This window comes from Ranitomeya imitator, chromosome 2 (assembly GCF_032444005.1).
Source record: "Ranitomeya imitator isolate aRanImi1 chromosome 2, aRanImi1.pri, whole genome shotgun sequence".
Taxonomy (NCBI): Eukaryota; Metazoa; Chordata; class Amphibia; order Anura; family Dendrobatidae; genus Ranitomeya; species Ranitomeya imitator.
Window position 1 is genome coordinate 721,046,729 of NC_091283.1, and position 23,586 is coordinate 721,070,314.

The following is a 23,586-nucleotide window of genomic DNA, read 5'->3' on the forward strand; positions in this document are numbered from 1 at the left end:
AAAACTGAATTGATGCCTAAAACATATAGCATATTGGTGTAGGTAAGCCAAGTCTGTCAAAATTCTGTCTTGAATGGGACTGCATTAGAATCCAAAAAGCAGAAAAAAACAGTATAAGCAAATAAAAATGTACACTTTTTAACATCTTAAAAGAATAACATGGGCCATACATAATACTGCAGAGAACAGAGGATCACTGTTACTCGTTTCTACATGTTCTAGCCCCAAGTCATAGTTATCAGTGAATGGGCCAATGAAAATAGCATTACTACCTAATACATAATTAACAATTAACATTCTGATTCATAGTACTCTGGTATACTTCAGTTTATAAGACAATATAGTACATGAAGACATATAGAAAGCCATTATAATACAATGTTAATAGTTTATTCTAGTCTATTGTATAAATTATTAGGTTAACATGTTTAAAGATGTAACCCGTTTGTCAAATTGTTGGTCTGGCATGGTTGCTATATAAACGACTTACTCAATGTGTGGTCATCTGCTATGGCAACCATTCTAAAGCAAAAAATACATAAAATGAGATGCACTTTAATTAAAAATTGGCAACTGATGTTAAAAGTTTAAATAAGGCCCAGGAAAAATCTGTTTATATTATTGAGCTAAATACAAGAACGATGGGCACACTCTGAAATTTTGGGGAAGATCAGAAGGAGTATAAAAAATATTTGGTCTTCTGTGCTAACAGTGGTTGATTAGTCAACTGAGTATTTTGATCATATCATCATTTTTATGCAAATTTTCCATCCCCAAACTGTATAAACATGAATGCTTATTGAACAAAGCAAATCAGATGATGTGCATTTATGTAATGATGGAGGGTGCAGCCTAATGATACAATACCCTTTATCTATGTGTGCAGACTTATTAGACAGCTTATTTTCCTCAAGCAATATGGGCCCAAAAAGAGATTCAATTGACTCTAAAAAGACAACATTGTTATAAGTCTTACAGAGGATGCAGCACTTTTGAAATTGCTAAGATATTGTACATGATCACAAAACCATAAAAAAAGTTGTAAATAATCAACAGGAGAGTGAAAAATGTGTTGATAAAAAAGATGCACATTAACTGCTGAAGATTTGAGGAGAATCAAGCTTGAAGCAACCATGGACCCATTATCATCCAGTGCTGGGATTTTTTCAAAAGTTTTATGGACTGATGAGCTGAGAGTGACTCTTGATGGTCCAGATGGATGGGCACATGACTGGATCAGTAATGGGCACAGTCATCCACTTTGACTCAGACTCAAAGTGAGTTACTGCTATGGGCTGGTATTATTAAAAATTAGTTAGTTGGACATTTTTGTGTTGAAGATGGACGCAAAATCAACTCCCAAACCTACTGTTTTTAAAAAACTCTTTCTTCAGGAAAAAGTTTGCATCTTTCATGAAAACCAAGATTGTATGCAGTATAATGCTCTATCGCATTCATCAAAGTACTCATTGCTTGGCTAGCTAGTAAAGGCCTTATAGATGAATGAATAATGTCCAAGCCCATCTTTACTCACCTGACCTAAATCCTACTAAGAACTCGTGGGTGCTTCTTAAATGGAAGATTTGTGGTGAAGGAAGATGCCTCTAAATTACTAACCTCAGGGGTCGATGTCACCTGACAAATACACTGGTGACATCAACCCCCCCCCCCCAACTATCAACCCACGTGCCACCGCTACAGGGCAAGTGGGAAGAGTGAGGCTAAGTGGCAGAATTGGCACATCATAGAGATGCGCCTTTCCTGGGGAGGCTGCAAGCTGAAGTTTTTAGCCTGGGGGGAAAGTATCCATGGCCCCTTCCTAGGCAAATAATATCAGCCCTCAGCTGTTTGCACAGCCCTTGCTGGTTATTAATTATAGGGGGACTCTATGTAATTTTTAGGGTCCCTCATTTTAATAGCCAGTAAAGGCTAAGTATAAATTTGTGAGCTGATATTAATAGCCTGGGAAGCTCAATGAGTATTACTCCCCTTCCAGGCTATAAACATCAGACCCAGCCATTGGCCTTTCCTCTGCTCGTTATGAAAATTGTGCAGGATCCCACGCCATTTTCTCCAGAAAAATATTTTTTTTTATTAAATACATGTACAGTAAGATGCACATACACTTTACTAATTGTGTTTGTCATAGACATCAGTATATCTACCTATTCTATTTGTATTTACTGTAGATAAGCCATCTCTTCTGTCCTGTTGGCTGCAGTGAATTTACAGTACACGGCAGATGATTTGCCGGATTTTCTTCTTTCTATCTATGTGTGTAATATATACATATCTATATGTGTGTGCCACTGACATCTATATATCTATGCATTCTATGTGTACATACACACACGTGGTCAAAATTGTTGGTACCCTTGTTTAATGACAGAAAAAAACACAATGGTGACAGAAATAACTTGAATCTGACGAAAGTAAAAATAAATAAAAGATCTATGAAAATGAAAAAATGAAAGTCAGACATTGATTTTGAACTATGCTTCCACAGAATAAAAAAAAATAAAACTCATGAAATAGGTCTGGACAGAAATGATGCTACCCATGAAAATAATGTGACAAAAGGGACATGTTAAATCAAGGTGTGTTCACTAACTAGCATCACAGGTGTCTACAATCTTCGAATCAGTGAGTGGGCCTGTATATAGGGCTACAGATACTCACTGAGCTGTTTGGTGACATGGTGTGTATCACACTCAACATGGGCCAGAGGAAGCAAATGAAAGCGTTGTCTCAGGAGATTAGAAAGAAAATTATAGACAAACATGTTAAAGGTAAAAGTTATAAGACCATCTTCAAGCAGCTTGATGTTCCCGTGATTACAGTTGCACATATTATTCAGAAATTTAAGCTCCATGGGACTGTAGCCAACTTCCCTGGACATGGCCGCTGACAAATAAAAGAGACAGATTATACGAAGGTAACAAAGGAGCCCAGAAAAACTTCTAAACAGATTAAAGGTGAAATTCAAGCTCAAGGAACATCAGTGTGAGATCACACCATTAGTCGTTGTATGAGCCAAAGTGGACTTCATGGGAGACGACCAAGGAGGACATCATTGTAATAAAAAAGCCAGACTGGAATTTGCCAAACTACATGTTGACAAGCCACAAACCTTATAAGAGAATGTCCTATGTACAGATGAGACAAAAATTGAACTTTTTGGCAAGGCACATCAGCTCTATGTTCACAGACAGAAAAATGAAGCATATCAAGAAAGAACACTGTCCCTACTGTGAAACATGGAGGAGGCTCTGTTATGTTCTGGGGCTCCTTTGCTACATCTGGAACAGGGTGTCTAGAATGTGTGCAGGGTACAATGAAATCTCAAGACTAGCAAGAGATTCTAGAATGAAATGTGCTTCCCAGTGCCAGAAAGCTTTCTCAGTCGCAGGTCATGGGTCTTGCAACATGATAATGACCCAAAACACACAGCTAAAAACACTCATGAATGGCTAAGAGGAAAACATTGGACTATTCTGAAGTGGCTTTCTATGAGCCCTGACCTAAATCCTATTGAGCATCTTTGGAAAGAGCTGAAGCATGCCATCTGGAAAAGGCAACCTTCAAACCAGAGACAACTGGAGCAGTTTGCTCTTGAAAAGTGGGTTAAAATACTTGTCTAGAAGTGCAGAAGTCTCATTGACAGTTAAGGTACCGTCACACTAGACGATATTGCTAGCGATCCGTGACGTTGCTGCGTCCTGGCTAGCGATATCGTCCAGTGTGACAGGCAGCAGCGATCAGGCCCCTGCTGTGATATCGCTGGTCGGGGAAGAAAGTCCAGAACTTTGTTTCGTCGCTGGATCTCCCGCTGACATCGCTGAATCGGCGTGTGTGATGTCGATTCAGCGATGTCTTCGCTGGTAACCATGTCACCGCTCTGCTTTCCGGCTGCCCGGCGCTCACAGCCAGAGCAGAGAAGCACAGCGCCGGGGACAGACAGCGGTAGGTAAGTATGTAGTGGTTGTTTTTTTTACTTTAATGATGGTAACCAGGGTAAACATCGGGTTACTAAGCGCGGCCCTGCGCTTAGTAACCCGATGTTTACCCTGGTTACTGGGGACCTCGGGATCGTTGGTCGCTGGAGAGCTGTCTGTGTGACAGCTCTCCAGCGACCAAACAGCGACGCTGCAGCGATCCGGATCGTTGTCAGTATCGCTGCAGCGTCGCTTAGTGTGACGGTACCTTTACAGGAATTGCTTGATTGCAGAAATTTCCTCAAAAGGTTGTGCAACAAAATATTAAGTTAAGGGTACCATCATTTCTGTCTAGGCCTATTTCATGAGTTTTATTTTTTTTTAATTCTGTGGAAGCATGGTTGAAAAGCAATGTCTGACTTTAATTTGTTCATTTTCATAGATCTTTTATTTATCATTACTTTTATCAGACTCAAGTTATTTCTGTGACCATTGTGAGTTTTTCTGTCATTAAACGAGGGTACCAACAATTTTGACCACGTGTGTATCTATTCTACCTATTCTATTCTAACCTGTCAGTGTGATTTTACTGTATGCGGCACATGAATTGCCGGCTTTCAAAGGACACCGGTGTGTAAAAATCAAACAGCACTCGCATGGTCCGAGTGCTGTTTGATTTTATTTTTATTTTTTTCTCACACCAATAGGCTTGCTTTGGCAAGTCTCAGCCGAGACTCTGTGACAATCGCAGCATGCTGCGATTTTACACGAACGCTGAATATGCCCCAGAAAATAAACGGTGATGTGATTTGCTCCTTAGATTAACACTGGTCCGAGTGCTATGTGATGTTTGCTCGCACAGCACTCTCCCATATTGTATGGTAGTGTGACGCCTGCCTTATTGAAAAGAAGGGAGCCAATACAGGTCATTGAGATTTTTTTCTAAATGTCAGAAATGTATTTTTGTACATTTTGAGTTGTTTGATGCTATTTTCACTTTAACAGATTAAAATTAACAATTCAAATGGAAAATTTATGTTTTTCATAATTTAGTTGCATAATTCTCCACAGTAATAGTTGTCCAATAATTCTGCCAATAATGGCCACATGAGAGGTGTTTCTTTAACAGTAAATAGCTGTATGACATAGTGGTGGTATTTCTCTAGTGTCACAACTAGCGATGAGCGAATATACTCGTTACTCGAGATTTCTCGAGCACGTTTGGGTGGCCTCTGAGTATTTTTTTTGTGCTCGGAGATTTAGTTTTCCTTACCAGAGCTGAATGATTTACATCTCTTAGCCAGCTTGATTACATGTGGGGATTCCCTAGCAACCAGGCAACCCCCACATGTACTTATACTGGCTAACAGATGTAAATCATTTAGCTGCGGTGATGAAAACTAAATCTCCGAGCACAAAAAAATACTCGGAGGTCACCCGAGCGTGCTTGGGAAATCTCGAATAAGAGTATATTCGCTCATCACTTGTCACAACATATGCACTGATGCACACCAGTTTCATGTACAAATAACACAAGAATATATAACTGGTACCTTGCTATAAAGTGAAGGGACTTTTGATGCCCTCAGATTACATGACCTGGTTGTGACTGAAGCCTTTGAACACCCTATACTTTCTCCTCTGTGTACATTACTGAATTATTAATATTTTCACACGTGAAACACATTGCTGGCTAACTCTTATTGATAACGTGGTGTACCTTAATTCAAAAGACCTGAAACTGTATAGAACTAGCCTCAGTATTGTAGTATAAAGGGGTGTATTCCTCATTTTAAATATCAACAACAATCTCCCTGCAGATTTTTTTTCCAAAGTAGTAAATTAGCTAATTATTAGCAACAATACTTGAGAGTGTTAACAGCACAATAGATAAGGGTAATTGGTAGACTTGTCGTAAGAATGTTTGTGCCTGATGTCCATGATCTATAGCTGTAGCTCCCATCATCTGTTTGATTGCTCAACAGCAAACCCCCTTCCAAACTATCATCGTATCTCCATCTTCTTCTTCCAGCTATTCCTGCTGCTGCTCCAGCCATTGCTCCTGCTGCAGCTGCTCCAGCAGCCATCCTTAAGGTTCCATAACGAGAAGGGGTTTTTGCACGCACACGAGTTGACCCCCGAGAGGCTCCACGTGCACCTCCTCTTGCACCACCACGACCTCCTTTAGTGTTGATAGTATGAGTGAGAAGTGCCACCAATAGTACAAGTGACCAACACAGAGCACAGACACCTCTCATTTTCAAATACCTCAGGAGACAAAAATGCAAAGATTAAAGCAAATATGCAGTTATAATTCTAAAATTTTAGTAGGTTAATGTGGAAAAATAATGTTTTCAATTCCTATTCAACAAAATTCCTAATTAAGACAAAGCAAATGCTATATATTTGGTGCATTTTGTTGTCAAGTACATAGATTTTGATATGTGGGTCTGTCGTTAAAATTTCTGCAACAAATGTGCCGAATGAAAATTCACCCTTATGGGGTGTCAGAAAAGGTTACGCATACATTGAATTTGTGATCTACATTTCCTAGTAGGGCATATACCTAGAGTCTCTACTAAAGCAGACCACAACAGAACATAGCAAGAGTGTAGAATGTAAGCTTGCAAGGGCACGGCCCTCTCCTTTCTTTACCAGTGTGTCAGTGTTAGTTTGTTCACCATATTTTTTATTTGTGTCCTGTATGTGAACCCCGCCTCATGTACATCACCATTAAATTAATGGTGCTCTAAAAATAAATAATAATAATAATAATAACAAATGTATATACTGAAAAATTGCTGCAGGTCTCATTGTTTTGAATTATCAGAAAATTCTAATGCTAGGAGGGAAAACGAGATTTTTTCCAATTTTAAATTGAGTCCACAAATCCATTAAATTAATATACAGGTCCTTCTCAAAAAATTAGCATATAGTGTTAAATTTCATTATTTACCATAATGTAATGATTACAATTAAACTTTCATATATTATAGATTCATTATCCACCAACTTAAATTTGTCAGGTCTTTTATTGTTTTAATACTGATGATTTTGGCATACAACTCCTGATAACCCAAAAAACCTGTCTCAATAAATTAGCATATCAAGAAAAGGTTCTCTAAACCAGAGGTCCCCAACTCCAGTCCTCAAGGCCCACCAACAGGTCATGTTTTCAGGATTTCCTTTGCATTGCACAGGTGATGCAATTATTACCTGGGCAAGACTAAGGAAATCCTGAAAACATGACATGTTGGTGGGCCTTGAGGACTGGAGTTGGGGACCTCTGCTCTAAACGACCTATTACCCTAATCTTCTGAATCAACTAATTAACTCTAAACACATGCAAAAGATACCTGAGGCTTTTATAAACTCCCTGCCTGGTTCATTACTCAAAACCCCCATCATGGGTAAGACTAGCGACCTGACAGATGTCAAGAAGGCCATCATTGACACCCTCAAGCAAGAGGGTAAGACCCAGAAAGAAATTTCTCAACAAATAGGCTGTTCCCAGAGTGCTGTATCAAGGCACCTCAATGGTAAGTCTGTTGGAAGGACACAATGTGGCAGAAAACGCTGTACAACGAGAAGAGGAGACCGGACCCTGAGGAAGATTGTGGAGAAGGACCGATTCCAGACCTTGGGGAACCTGAGGAAGCAGTGGACTGAGTCTGGTGTGGAAACATCCAGAGCCACCGTGCACAGGCGTGTGCAGGAAATGGGCTACAGGTGCCGCATTCCCCAGGTAAAGCCACTTTTGAACCATAAACAGCGGCAGAGGCGCCTGACCTGGGCTACAGAGAAGCAGCACTGGACTGTTGCTAAGTGGTCCCAAGTACTTTTTTCTGATGAAAGCAAATTTTGCATGTCATTCGGAAATCAAGGTGCCAGAGTCTGGAGGAAGACTGGGGAGAAGGAAATGCCAAAATGCCTGAAGTCCAGTGTCAAGTACCCACAGTCAGTGATGGTGTGGGGTGCCATGTCAGCTGCTGGTGTTGGTCCACTGTGTTTCATTAAGGGCAGGGTCAATGCAGCTAGCTATCAGGAGATTTTGGAGCACTTCATGCTTCCATCGGCTGAAATGCTTTATGGAGATGAAGATTTCATTTTTCAGCACGACCTGGCACCTGCTCACAGTGCCAAAACCACTGGTAAATGGTTTACTGACCATGGTATTACTGTGCTCAATTGGCCTGCCAACTCTCCTGACCTGAACCCCATAGAGAATCTGTGGGATATTGTGAAGAGAAAGTTGAGAGACGCAAGACCCAACACTCTGGATGAGCTTAAGGCCGCTATTGAAGCATCCTGGGCCTCCATAACATCTCAGCAGTGTCACAGGCTGATTGCCTCCATGCCACGCCGCATTGAAGCAGTCATTTCTGCCAAAGGATTCCCGACCAAGTATTGAGTGCATAACTGAACATTATTATTTGATGTTTTTTTTGTTTGTTATTAAAAAACACTTTTATTTGATTGGATGGGTGAAATATGCTAATTTATTGAGACAGGTTTTTTGGGTTATCAGGAGTTGTATGCCAAAATCATCAGTATTAAAACAATAAAAGACCTGACAAATTTCAGTTGGTGGATAATGAATCTATAATATATGAAAGTTTAATTGTAATCATTACATTATGGTAAATAATGAAATTTAACACTATATGCTAATTTTTTGAGAAGGACCTGTATACTGTTGTGCTGAGAATGATTGTGTTAATGGCAAAGAAGACAGCTTTAGGATTCAACTCTGAGCAAGAATGGTTAATTTGCCATTAGATCTTCCAGAATAGATCTGCCTAAAAACTATGAATATTGCACATAAATTTAATAAGGTTGTATTAAGATGGCGAGAGAACAAAGCAGACAAAACTGTGGAGCTATTGAGGGAAAGATACTTGGAGACACAAAGGAGAAGCTTTCTATGTGATTACTGATTATGTCACACAGTTTTACATAATTTAGTTAAAATCACTTAAAGCTGGCATAAACATTAAAATACATGTAAATGGCAAATGTATTAATCTACTTATAACATACCATGAACATGATGCTAGGTTATTATGATGCATGTCAATTCATATTACTTTAAAGGAAACATTAATTCTCACCTACCGAATGAAGGCTGAAAATTCTGTTAGATTAAATCCTGTTTTCCTCCACCTTCAGTCCTATTCCTCTTCTTGCTGCTGTGTTTATTGCAAGAAAATTTAGCAATATCCATTTAACTCCTCCCCAGTAATAGCATAAAGATTTTAAATTAATTCATTCATAATGACTGTTTGCAGCATTCTTTTGACTATGGAGATAAGCAGACATTGAGCTTCATCTTGATGGTGGTTCATTCAAGAAAACAGACTGCAGAGGTGGTAAACCATCTGTGCTTTTAATTTTGTTTCCATGGAAACTACCAAAAATGAGAAAAAGAACTAGCTTCATGCAAAATTGTTCTGCACACATATTCTACAGTTTATAGTCATTCTCACATGCCAGAATGACTTAAATACTAGTACTTACAAAAGCAGACTTTTAAGCTATACCTGTAACCTCATGTAGTGAATGGCAGAGGGGGGAGGGAGTTTGGTCTGTAATCTGCATCAGAGCTTCCTGTCTCTCCTCCCTCTCCAATTGCACAATTACACCCACACAAAGTCCAAAGTCACCCAAAAAAAAAATAAAAAAAAAAAAATATATATATATATATATATATATATATATATATAATGGGAATGCTGGGTGATATCAACTTCCTGTTTGTGCCACATTAGTATTTGGGAGGGGAACATTTTTCAAGATGGGTGGCGACCATGGTGGCCATTTTGGAAGTCTGCTATTTTGGATCCAATTTTTTTTTCTAATGGGAAGAGGGTCATGTGACACATCAAACTTATTGAGAGTTTCACAAGAATAACAATGTGTGCTTGGTTTTAACGTATCTTTATTCTTTCATGAGTTATTTAACAATTTTATGACCACTTACAAAATGTGTTCAAAGTGCTGCCCATTGTGTTGCATTGTCAATGCAACCCTCTTCTACCACTCTTGACATACTGATGGCAACACCGCAGAAGAACTGCCAGCACAGGCTTCCAGCATACATTGTTTCACATGCTGCTCATCTCTTATCTTCACAGCATAGACAATTTCTTTCAGATGAAACCAGTGGAAAATTTAGTAGGTGATTTTTGTTCAAATTTACACTCACAGTAAAAGCTTTACCCATTCATGCAGACAGGCAGAACTCTGTGGGATACTTGTCTTCAATTCACTCAGGCTGGAATTCTAATAATCCTCACTCAATATTCCTTACTTAGGGCTGAGCTGTGCTTACTCACTAAAGTGTTTTTCTATCCTTGAGGTGTAATAGGAATCCTTCCATTCTGAATGCTGTCCTTTTTCATTGGTCCCTTCCAGACCTAGCAGTCAGGGGGAGATCAAGATCTTCTCCTTGCAGTTTGGCCTTCTTTCCTGACTTCTCTCTCATTAGTACAGTGTCCATTTTAGGACATGATCATATATCAAAGTCAAACATCAGAAATACTCTGTCTGATACCTGATTCCGATACTTGAGTCTGATAACTGACTCTGATACCTGAGTTTGATACTTGACTCTGATACCTGACTCTGATTCTTGATTCTGATACTTGAGCCCGATACCTGACTTTGATACCTGATTATGATACCTGAGTTTGATACCTGACTCTGATACCTGACTCTGATACCTGATTCTGATACCTGACTCTGAAACATGATTCTGATACATGATTCTGATACCTGATTTTAATAGAGAAGGATAATACAAATGGTGACAAAAGAGCCCAGAAAAATGTTTAAACAGATTAAAGGTGAACTTCAAGCTCAAGGAAAATAAGTGTCAGATCACACAATCGGTTGCTGTATGAGCCAAAGTGCACTTCATGGAAGATGACCAAGGAGGACACCATTGTTGAAAAAATATCATATAAAAGCCAGACTGGAACTTGCCAAACTACATGTTGACAAGCCTCAAAGCTTCTGGGAGCTTGTCCTATGTACAGAAGGGACAAAAATGGAACTTTTTGGCAAGGCCCATCAGTTCTATGTTCACAGAGGGAAAAAAGAAGCATATAAAGAAAACAAAACTGTCCCTACTGTGACACATGGAGGAGACTCTCTTATGTTCTGGGGCTGCTTTGTTGCATCTGGCAATCGGTGTCTAGAATCTGTGCAGGGTTGTTATGACCTGGTGGTCAGGACAACAATGGACCTGGTGGTTAAGAGCACACGGAATGACCTGATAGTTACTGATAATATAGGACGAGCTCTGGGACGTGGGAACTCTGCTGACCGCAATCCCTAATCCTATCAACCACACTAGAAATAGCCGTGGATTGCTCCTAACGCTCCCTATGCAACTCGGCACAGCCTAAGGAACTAGCTAGCCCTAAAGATAGAAAAATAAAGCCTACCTTGCCTCAGAGAAATTCCCCAAAGGAAAAGGCAGCCCCCCACATATAATGACTGTGAGTAAAGATGGAAATACAAACACAGAGATGAAATACGGTAGATTAAGCAAAGTGAGGCCCGACTTACTGAACAGACTGAGGATAGGAAAGGTAGCTTTGCGGTCAGCACAAAAACCTACAAAAAGACCACGCAGAGGGCGCAAAAAGACCCTCCGCACCGACTCACGGTGCGGAGGCGCTCCCTCTGCGTCCCAGAGCTTCCAGCAAGCAAGACAAAAATCAAAATAGCAAGCTGGACAGAAAAATAGCAAACCAGAGAAAAACAAGCAGTCACTTAGCTTCTGCTGGGAAGACAGGTCACAAGAACGATCCAGGAGTGAACTAGACCAATACTGGAATATTGACAGGTGGCATGGAGCAAAGATCTAAGTGGAGTTAAATATAGCAGCAGCTAAAGAATTAACCTCGTCACCTGTGGAAGGAAACTCAGAAACACCCACAGCCACCAGAGAAAGTCCATGGACAGAACCAGCCGAAGTACCATTCATGACCACAGAAGGGAGCCCGACAACAGAATTCACAACAGTACCCCCCCTTGAGGAGGGGTCACCGGACCCTCACCAGAGCCCCCAGGCCGACCAGGACGAGCCAAATGAAAGGCACGAACCAGATCGGCAGCATGAACATCAGAGGCAAAAACCCAGGAATTATCTTCCTGACCATAACCCTTCCACTTGACCAGGTACTTGAGTTTCCGTCTCGAAATACGAGAATCCAAAATCTTCTCCACCACATACTCCAACTCCCCCTCAACCAACTCCGGGGCAGGAGGATAAACGGATGGAACCACAGGCGCCACGTATCTCTGCAACAACGACCTATGGAACACATTATGGATGGCAAAAGAAGCAGGAAGGGCCAAACGAAATGACACAGGATTTATAACCTCAGAAATCTTATACGGACCAATGAAACGAGGCTTAAACTTAGGAGAGGAAACCTTCATAGGAACATAACGAGTTGACAACCAAACCAAATCCCCAACACGAAGTCGGGGACCCACACAATGCCAGCGGTTAGCGAAACGTTGAGCCTTCTCCTGGGACAATGTCAAATTGTCCACCACATGAGTCCAAATCTGCTGCAACCTATCCACCACAGTATCTACACCAGGACAGTCCGAAAACTCAACCTGCCCTGAAGAGAAACGCGGATGGAAACCAGAATTGCAGAAAAACGGCGAAACCAAAGTAGCCGAGCTGGCCCGATTATTAAGGGCGAACTCAGCCAACGGCAAAAAGGACATCCAATCATCCTGATCAGCAGAAACAAAGCATCTCAGATATGATTCCAAAGTCTGATTAGTTCGTTCGGTTTGGCCATTTGTCTGAGGATGGAAAGCCGAGGAAAAAGACAAATCAATGCCCATCCTAGCACAAAAAGATCGCCAAAACCTCGAAACAAACTGGGAACCTCTGTCAGAAACGATGTTCTCCGGGATACCATGCAAACGAACCACATGCTGGAAAAACAATGGCACCAAATCAGAGGAGGAAGGCAATTTAGACAAAGGTACCAAATGGACCATCTTAGAAAAGCGATCACAAACCACCCAAATGACCGACATCTTTTGAGAGACAGGGAGATCCGAAATAAAATCCATAGAAATATGCGTCCAGGGCCTCTTCGGGACCGGCAAGGGCAAAAGCAACCCACTGGCACAAGAACAGCAGGGCTTAGCCCGAGCACAAGTCCCACAGGACTGCACAAAAGAACGCACATCGCGTGACAAAGACGGCCACCAAAAGGATCTAGCCACCAAATCTCTGGTACCAAAGATTCCAGGATGCCCAGCCAACACTGAACAATGAATCTCAGAGATAACTCTACTAGTCCATCTATCAGGGACAAACAGTTTCTCTGCTGGGCAACGATCAGGTCTATCAGCCTGAAATTTTTGCAGCACCCGCCGCAAATCAGGGGAGATGGCAGACAAAATTACCCCCTCTTTGAGAATACCCGCCGGCTCAGGAACACCCGGAGAGTCAGGCACAAAACTCCTTGACAGTGCATCAGCCTTCACATTCTTAGAGCCCAGAAGGTACAAAACCACAAAATCAAAACGGGAGAAAAATAATGACCATCGAGCCTGTCTCGGATTCAACCGTTTGGCAGCCTCAAGATAAGTCAAATTCTTGTGATCTGTCAAGACCACCACGCGATGCTTGGCTCCTTCAAGCCAATGACGCCACTCCTCGAATGCCCACTTCATGGCCAACAACTCTCGATTACCAACATCATATTTGCGCTCAGCAGGCGAAAACTTTCTAGAAAAGAAAGCACATGGCTTCATCACCGAGCCATCAGAACTTCTTTGCGACAAAATAGCCCCAGCTCCAATCTCAGAAGCATCAACCTCAACCTGAAACGGGAGCGAAACATGTGGCTGGCACAACACAGGGGCAGAAGAAAAACGACGCTTCAACTCCTGAAAAGCCTCTACAGCTGCAGAAGACCAATTGACCACATCAGCACCCTTCTTGGTCAAATCAGTCAACGGTTTAGCAACACTAGAAAAATTAGCTATGAAGCGCCGATAAAAATTAGCAAAGCCCAGGAACTTTTGCAGGCTCTTCACAGATGTCGGCTGAGTCCAATCGTAAATGGCTTGGACTTTAACAGGGTCCATCTCGATAGTAGAAGGGGAAAAAATGAACCCCAAAAATGAAACCTTCTGAACTCCAAAGAGACACTTTGACCTCTTCACAAACAAGGAATTCGCACGAAGGACCTGGAACACCATTCTGACCTGCTTCACATGAGACTCCCAATCATCCGAAAAGACCAAAATATCATCCAAATACACAATCAGGAATTTATCCAGGTACTCTCGGAAGATGTCATGCATAAAGGACTGAAATACTGATGGAGCATTGGAAAGCCCAAATGGCATAACCAGGTACTCAAAATGGCCCTCGGGCGTATTAAATGCGGTTTTCCATTCATCGCCTTGTTTAATACGCACAAGATTATATGCCCCTCGAAGATCTATCTTGGTGAACCAACTAGCCCCTTTAATACGAGCAAACAAATCAGACAGCAATGGCAAAGGATACTGAAATTTGACTGTAATTTTATTGAGAAGGCGGTAATCAATACAAGGTCTCAAAGAACCATCCTTCTTGGCCACAAAAAAGAACCCTGCTCCTAACGGTGATGACGACGGGCGAATATGGCCTTTCTCCAAGGATTCCTTTATATAACCCCGCATAGCGGCGTGTTCTGGCACAGATAAATTGAACAATCGGCCCTTAGGAAACTTACTACCAGGAATCAAATTAATAGCACAATCGCAATCCCTATGAGGAGGTAGGGCACTGGCTTTGGGCTCATCAAATACATCCCGATAATCCGACAAAAACTCTGGAACTTCAGAAGGAGTGGAAGACGAAATAGACAAAAATGGAACATCACCATGTACCCCCTGGCAACCCCAGCTGGACACAGACATAGATTTCCAGTCCAATACTGGATTATGAACCTGTAGCCATGGCAACCCCAAAACGACCACATCATGCAGATTATGCAACACCAGAAAGCTGATATCCTCCTGATGTGCAGGAGCAATGCACATGGTCAATTGGGTCCAGTACTGAGGCTTATTCTTGGCCAAAGGCGTAGCATCAATTCCTCTCAATGGAATAGGATACTGCAAGGGCTCCAAGAAAAAACCACAGCGCCTAGCATACTCCAAGTCCATCAAATTCAGGGCAGCGCCTGAATCCACAATGCCATAACAGAATAGGATGACAAAGAACAAATCAGAGTAACGGACAATAGAAATTTAGACTATACCGTACCAATGGTGTCAGACCTAGCGAACCGCTTAGTGCGCTTAGGACAATTGGAGATAGCATGAGTGGAATCACCACAGTAAAAACATAGCCCATTCCGACGTCTGTGTTCTTGCCGTTCAGCTCTGGTCAAAGTCCTAACACATTGCATAGGCTCAGGCCCATGCTCAGATAGTACCGCCAAATGGTGCACAGTTTTACGTTCACGCAAGCGTCGATCGATCTCAATGGCCAAAGACATAGACTCATTCAGACCAGCAGGCATGGGAAATCCCACCATGACATCCTTAAGGGCTTCAGAGAGACCCTTTCTGAAGATTGCTGCCAGGGCACATTCATTCCACTGAGTGAGCACAGACCACTTTCTAAACTTCTGACAATATATCTCCGCTTCATCCTGACCCTGACATAGAGCCAGCAAGATTTTCTATGCCTGATCCACTGAATTAGGTTCGTCATAAAGCAATCCAAGCGCCAGGAAAAACGCATCAACATCACGCAATGCCGGATCTCCTGGCGCAAGGGAAAATGCCCAGTCTTGATGGTCACCACGTAACAAAGAAATAATGATCTTTACCTGTTGAACAGGGTCACCTGAGGAGTGAGGTTTCAAGGCAAGAAATAATTTACAATTATTTTTGAAATTCAAGAACTTAGATCTATCACCAAAAAACAAATCAGGAATTGGAATCCTAGGCTCTGACATCGGATTCTGAACCACAAAATCTTGAATGTTTTGTACACTTATAGTGAGATTATCCATCAAAGAGGACAGACCTTGAATGTCCATGTCTACACCTGTGTTCTGAACCACCCAGATGTAAAGGGGAAAAGAGAGACAAAACACACTGCAAAGAAAAAAAAATGGTCTCAGAACTTCTCTTATCCCTCTATTGAGAAGCATTAGTACTTTGGGCCACCTGTACTGTTGTGACCTGGTGGTCAGGACAACAATGGACCTGGTGGTTAAGAGCACACGGAATGACCTGATAGTTACTGATAATAAAGGACGAGCTCTGGGACGTGGGAACTCTGCTGACCGCAATCCCTAATCCTATCAACCACACTAGAAATAGCCGTGGATTGCTCATAACGCTCCCTATGCAACTCGGCACAGCCTAAGGAACTAGCTAGCCCTAAAGATAGAAAAATAAAGCCTACCTTGCCTCAGAGAAATTCCCCAAAGGAAAAGGCAGCCCCCCACATATAATGACTGTGAGTAAAGATGAAAATACAAACACAGAGATGAAATAGATTAAGCAAAGTGAGGCCCGACTTACTGAACAGACTCAGGATAGGAAAGGTAGCTTTGCGGTCAGCACAAAAACCTACAAAAAGACTACGCAGAGGGCGCAAAAAGACCCTCCGCACAGACTCACGGTGCGGAGGCGCTCCCTCTGCGTCCCAGAGCTTCCAGCAAGCAAGACAAAAATCAAAATAGCAAGCTGGACAGAAAAATAGCAAACCAGAGAAAAACAAGCAGTCACTTAGCTTCTGCTGGGAAGACAGGTCACAAGAACGATCCAGGAGTGAACTAGACCAATACTGGAATATTGACAGGTGGCATGGAGCAAAGATCTAAGTGGAGTTAAATAGAGCAGCAGCTAAAGAATTAACCTCGTCACCTGTGGAAGGAAACTCAGAAACACCCACAGCCACCAGAGAAAGTCCATGGACAGAACCAGCCGAAGTACCATTCATGACCACAGGAGGGAGCCCGACAACAGAATTCACAACACAGGGTACAATGAAATCTCGAGACTATCAAGGGATTCTAGAGAGAATTTTGCTGCCCAGTGTCAGAAAGCTTGGATTCAGTTGCAGGTCATGGGTCTTGCAACAGAATAATGACCCAAAACACACAGCTAAAAACTCCCAATAATGGCTAATAAATAATAAAGAGGAAAACACTGGATTATTCTGAAGTGGCCTTTTATGAGCCCTGACCTAAATGCTGTTGAGTATCTTTGGAAAGAACTGAAACATGCCGTCTGGAAAAGGCACACTTCAAACACGAGACAATTGGAGCAGTTTGCTCTTGAGGAGTGGGCCAAAATACCTGTTGAGAGGGGCAAAAGTCTCATTGACAGTTACAGGAATCGCTTGATTGCAGTGATTGCCTCAAAAGGTTGTGCAACAAAATATTAAGTTAAGGGTACCATCATTTCTGTCCATGCCTATTTCATGAGATTTATTTTTGTTTAAATTCTGTGGAAGCATGGTTGAAAAGCAATGTCTGACTTTCATTTGCTCATTTTCATAGATTTTTTTATTTATTACTTTTGTCAGATTCAAGTTATTTCTGTGACCATTGTGGGTTTTTCTGTCATTAAACGAGGGGTACCAATAATTTTTACCACGTGTGTATGTTGTTTTTGCAACTGGCAATGGCAACAAAGGGGTTAAATGTCCATGATGGGTGTTAGTACCGATTGTGGGTGTTAATGAAGTGTCTCAGCTATGATGTATAGCTAACACCGGCTGACAATTTAGATGGCTCTTCAGTAAGTCGTCACAAATTCATTACACTGTACATGTACGGTGATTTGTGGGTAGTACTGTGTCATTCATGTAAGGTGGATGTCGGGAATAGGTTAAATAAACCAGACCCTACTGTACATGCCCTTCAATTTAATGCAATTTTTAACAAAGCTCAAAATAAGAGTGCTGATTGAAGCGGATAATTTATTTGACAAACAAATATTAAGAAGCAATAAAAGAAATTTAGATTTTATGTTTTTTGCAGGTAACAAATAGGGATTTAATAATGATTAAAGTCAGAAGAAATGAGCAGTGATAAGAAAGGCCTTTCGGTGTGAAATATTTATTTCTTTACTCCACCAAATCCTTTTACACTGCTTTAACTTCCTTGTGGAACATTTCCTCTGACTCCTTTACTTTCTCCACTCCTTCCTCCTGAGAAATTTCCACTAAATCCTCTTTTTCCGTCAAATCCTCTTTCTGAAACTTGTCCACTGATTCCTCCTGCTCCTTCATATCCTCCTTGTGAAACTTGTCCACTGATGCCTCCTGCTCCTCCATGAGAAATTTGTCCACCCATTCCTCCCGCTCCTCCCATTCCTTGACTTTGCAGCTGGCAAGGATCAGATGCAAGACAAGGATCTAATAAAAAAAAATAACAAATTTAATTGACAAAAATTTGACATATTTACTAAAAAAAAATATGTAATCCTTATGCACTTTAACCCCTTAGTGACAGAGCCAATTTGGTACTTAATGACCGAGCCAATTTTTGCAATTCTGACCACTGTCAATTTATGAGGTTATAACTCTGGAACGCTTCAACGGATCCCGCTGATTCTGAGACTATTTTTTTCGTGACATATTGTACTTCATGAGAGTGGTAACATTTCTTCGATATTACTTGTGATTATTTATGAAAAAAACGGAAATATGGCGATAATTTTTAAAATTTAGCAATTTTCAAATTTTGTATTTTTATGCCCTTAAATCAGAGAGATATGTTACAAAAAATAGTTAATAAATAACATTTCCCACATGTCTACTTTACATCAGCACAATTTTGGAAACAAAATTTTTTTTTGTTAGGGAGTTATAAGGGTTAAAAGTTGACTAGCAATTTCTCATTTTTACAACACCTTTTTTTTTAGGGACCACATCACATTTGAAGTCATTTTGAGGGGTCTATATGATAGAAAATAAAGAAGTGTGACACCATTCTAAAAACTTCACCCATCAAGGTTCTCAAAACCACATTCAAGAAGTTTATTAACCCTTTACGTGCTTCACAGGAACTGAAACAATGTGGAAGGAAAAAATGAACATTTAACTTTTTTTTGCAAACATTTTAATTCAGAACCATTTTTTTTATTTTCACAAGTGTAAAAACAGAAACGTAACCATAAATTTTGTTATGCAATTTCTCCTAAATACGCCAATACCCCATATGTGGGGGTAAACCACTGTTTGGGCGCACCGCAGAACTTGGAAGTGAAGGAGCGCCGTTTGACTTTTTCAATGCAGAATTAGCTGGAATTGAGATCGGACCCCATGTCACGTTTAGAGAGCGCCTGATGTGCCTAAACAGTGGAAACCCCCCACAAGTGACACTATTTTGTAAACTAGTCCCCTTAAGGAACTTATCTAGATGTGTGGTGAGCACTTTGAACCCCCATGTGCTTCACAGAAGTTTATAACGTAGAGCCGTGAAAATAAAAAATCGCATTTGTTTACACAAAAATGATTTTTTCGCCCACAAATTCTTATTTTTACAAGGGTAACAGGAGAAATTAGACCACAAAAGTTGTTGTGCGATTTCTCCTGAATACGTCAGTACCCCATATGTGAGGGTAAACCACTGTTTGGGCGCACCGCAGAGCTTAGAAGTGAAGGAGCGCAGTTTGACTTTTTCAATGTAGAATTGGCAGGAATTGAGATTGGACGCCATGTCGCGTTTGGAGAGCCCCTGATGTGCCTAAACAGTGGAAACCCACTCACAAGTGACACCATTTTCGAAACTAGACCCCTTAAGGAACTTATCTAGATCTGTGGTGAGCACTTTGAACCCCCATGTGCTTCACAGAAGTTTATAACCTTGAGCCATGAAAAAAAAAAATTGCATTTTTTCTACAAAAATGATCTTTTTGCCCCAAAATTTTGTTGTGCGATTTCTCCTGAATACGTCAGTACCCCATATGTGAGGGTAAACCACTGTTTGGGCGCACCGCAGAGCTTAGAAGTGAAGGAGCGCCGTTTTACTTTTTCAATGTAGAATTGGCAGGAATTGAGATTGGACGCCATGTCGCGTTTGGAGAGCCCCTGATGTGCCTAAACAGTGGAAACCCCTCACAAGTGACACCATTTTCGAAACTAGACCCCTTAAGGAACTTATCTAGATGTGTGGTGAGCACTTTGAACCCCCATGTGCTTCACAGAAGTTTATAACGTTGAGCTGTGAAAATAAAAAATCGCATTTTTTCTACAAAAATGATCTTTTTTCCCCAAAATTTTTATTTTCACAAGGGTAAAAGGAAAAATTAGACCACAAAAGTTGTAGTGCAATTTCTCCTGAGTACGTCGATACCCAATATGTGGGGGTAAACCACTGTTTGGGTGCACCGCAGAGCTTGGAAGAGAAGTAGTGCCGTTTTACTTTTTCAATGTAGAATTGTCTGGAATTGAGATTGGACGCCATGTCGCGTTTGGAGAGCCCCTGATGTGACTAAACAGTGGAAACCCCCCACAAGTGACCCCATTTTGGAAACTAGACCCCCCCATGGAACTTATCTAGATGTGTGGTGAGAACTTTGAATGCCCAAGTGCTTCACAGAAGTTTAGAATGCAGAGTCGTGAAAATAAAAAATATATTTTTTTTCCACAAAAAAGATATTGTAGCCCCCAAGTTTTTATTTTCACAAGGGTAACAGGAGAAATTGGACCGCAATAGTTGTTGTCCAATTTATCCCGAGTACACTGATGTGCCATATGTGGGGGTAAACCACTGTTTGGGCGCACGGCAGAGCTCGGAAGGGAAGGAGCGCTGTTTTGGAATGCAGACTTTGATAGAATGGTCTGTGGGCGTTATGTTGCGATTGCAGAGCCCCTGATGTACCTAAACAGTAGTAACCCCCCACAAGTGACCCCATTTTGGAAAGTAGACCCCCCAAGTAACTTATGTAGATGTGTGGTGAGAACTTTGAATGCCCAAATGCTTCACAGAAGTTTAGAATGCAGAGTCGTGAAAATAAAAAAATATTTTTTTTCCACAAAAAAGATTTTGTAGATCCCAAGTTTTTATTTTCACAAGGGTAACTGGAGAAATTGGACCCCAAAAGTTGTTGTCCAATTTATCCCGAGTACGCTGATGCCCCATATGTGGGGGTAACCCACTGTTTGGGCGCACGGCAGAGCTCAGAAGGGAGGGAGCACCATTTGACTTTTTGAGCGCAAAATTGGCTGTCGTGTTTGGAGACCCCCTGATGTAAGTAAACAGTGGAAACCCCCCAATTCTATCTCCAACCCTAACCCCAACACACCCCTAACCCTAATCCCAACACGATCCATAATCCTAATCACTAACCCTAACGATAATCACAACCCTTACCCCAAAACAACCCTAATGTCAACCCTAACCATAACCCTAATCAAAACCCTTAATCCAACACACCCCTAATTCTAATCTCAACCCTAACCTCAAACCTAACCCTAATCCCAATACACCCCTAATAACAACCCTAACCTTAACCCTAATACCAAACCTAACCCTAATCCCAAGCGTAACCCTAATGCCAACCCTAACCCTAATACCAACTCTAATCCAAACCCTAACCTCAAATCTAACCCTAACTTTAGCCCCAACCCTAGCCCTAACTTTAGCCCCAACCCTAACCCTAGCCCTAAGGCTACTTTCACACTTGCGTCGTTTGGCATCCGTCGCAATCCGTTGTTTTGGACAAAAAATGGATCCTCCAAATGTGCCTGCAGGATGCGTTTTTTTTGCCCATAGACTTGTATTGCCGACGGATCGTGACGGATGGCCACACGTCGCGTCCGTCGTGCACTGGATCAGTTGTGTTTTGGCGGACCGTCGGCACAAAAAACGTTCAATGTAACGTTTTTTTGTACGTCGCGTCTGCCATTTCTGACCACGCATGCGTGACCGTAACTCCGCCCCCTCCTCCCCAGGACATAGATTGGGCAGCGGAAGCTTTGAAAAACTACATCCACTGCCCACGTTGTGCACAATTTTCACAACATGCGTCGGTATGTCGGGCCGACACATTGCGATGGCCCCGTACCGATGTAAGTGTGAAAGAACCCTAACCCTGAATTTAGCCCCAACCCTAACCCTAAATTTAGCCCCAACCCTAACCCTAGCCCTAACCCTAACCCTAACTCTAGCCCTAACCCTAACCCTAGCCCTAACCCTAGCCCTAACCCTAGCCGTAACCCTAGCCCTAACCCTAGCCCTAGCCCTAACCCTATCCCTAGCCCTAACCCTAACCCTAGCCCTAACCCTAGCCCTAACCCTAGCCCTAACCCTAGCTCTAACCCTAACCCTAGCCCTAACCCTAGCCCTAACCCTAGCCCTAACCCTAACCCTATCCCTAACCCTAACCCTAATTTTAGCACCAACTGCTCCTCTCCTGTTCGGCCGGCAGATGGCAATAGATGGCGGGTGCACTGCGCATGCGCCCGCCATTTTCTTTTCCCCGGCAGCCAGGAGGAGCAGCAGGAGGATCCAGGGACACCGGTAAGTATAATAGGGTCCCCAAATCCCCATATTTCTCTGTCCTCTGATGTGCGATCACATCAGAGGACAGAGAATTACACTTTGATTTTTTTTTTTGCGGTCGCCGGTAAACAGTTAATTACCGGCGATCGCAAAACAGGGGTCGGTAAAATCGACCCCGATCATGTTCTTTGGGGTCTCGGCTACCCCCAGCAGCCGAGACCCCAAAGATTATCCCGGTGCCGGGATCATTTTGAAGATGGCGGCGCCCACCGGGAGCCACGAGGAGCACCGGGGGAGATAGGTGAGTATCGGGGGGCTATGTGGGACCCCTTTTTCTGTCCTCTGATGTGCGATCACATCGGAGGACAGAGAAATTAAAAAGAGATCGCTTTTTTTTTTTTGCGATCGCCGGTAAACGGTTAATTACCGGCGATCGCAAATGCGGGGTCGGTAAAAAAAACCCGAATCATGTTCTCTGGGGTCTCGGCTAGCCAAGACCCCAGAGAAAATCCGACTCTGGGGGGCGCTATTTACTTTTTCCAAAGTGCCGTTAGTTAACGGCGCTATGGTTTAAGTACCCTTAGCGGCCGCCGTTAAAAGGCGTATCGGCGGTCGCTAAGGGTTTAAACTAAGGCCGAACAGTCATAAAATGCAGTAAATTTATCAAAGTGGTGTAGGCTGTTTGATAAATCAAATATTAGTTGACAAACTTTATGCCACTTTTCCCATTAAATCACACCCTTTTTAGCAACACCACAACCCTTAGTTGCACAACTAGTAAAAAGTGTCTAAATTACATAAAAAATATAGTGAAAATCATAACAGAGTTTTTTGGTGCAAATTAAACCATAATTCTATTGGATGTAGCTTGCATTTAACTATGTCCCATTAACTTTTACTTTATAGGTAGATTGTAGATAGAGAAAACATGTTTATTTAGCTCTATGAACTGAAATAATTTTTGACAACTAAGGTGTCTAAGGAATAAAAATGAAAAAAATTAAATAGCTTAGAATAGTGAAGATGATTCTGAAACAAGTTACACCCCTCATTATTAAAAAGCATCATTCATGGAGGGGCCTCCTCCTGTCACAAATTTGTTCTTGGCTGGTGAAAGCTTTAGTATGTCAGCCAGG

The 23,586-nt window shown here is 41.9% G+C and overlaps 1 long non-coding RNA gene across 1 annotated transcript; it reads right to left on the reverse strand.

Annotated features, from left to right (window-relative positions):
* Positions 1 to 309: 309 nt before the first annotated feature.
* LOC138665573 (uncharacterized) lies at positions 310 to 9,534 on the reverse strand. Its single transcript, XR_011318490.1, has 2 exons — positions 9,051 to 9,534; positions 310 to 6,203 (listed from the first exon to the last, which is right to left on the reverse strand). It is a non-coding gene; the product is annotated as an uncharacterized lncRNA (long non-coding RNA).
* Positions 9,535 to 23,586: the final 14,052 nt, after the last annotated feature.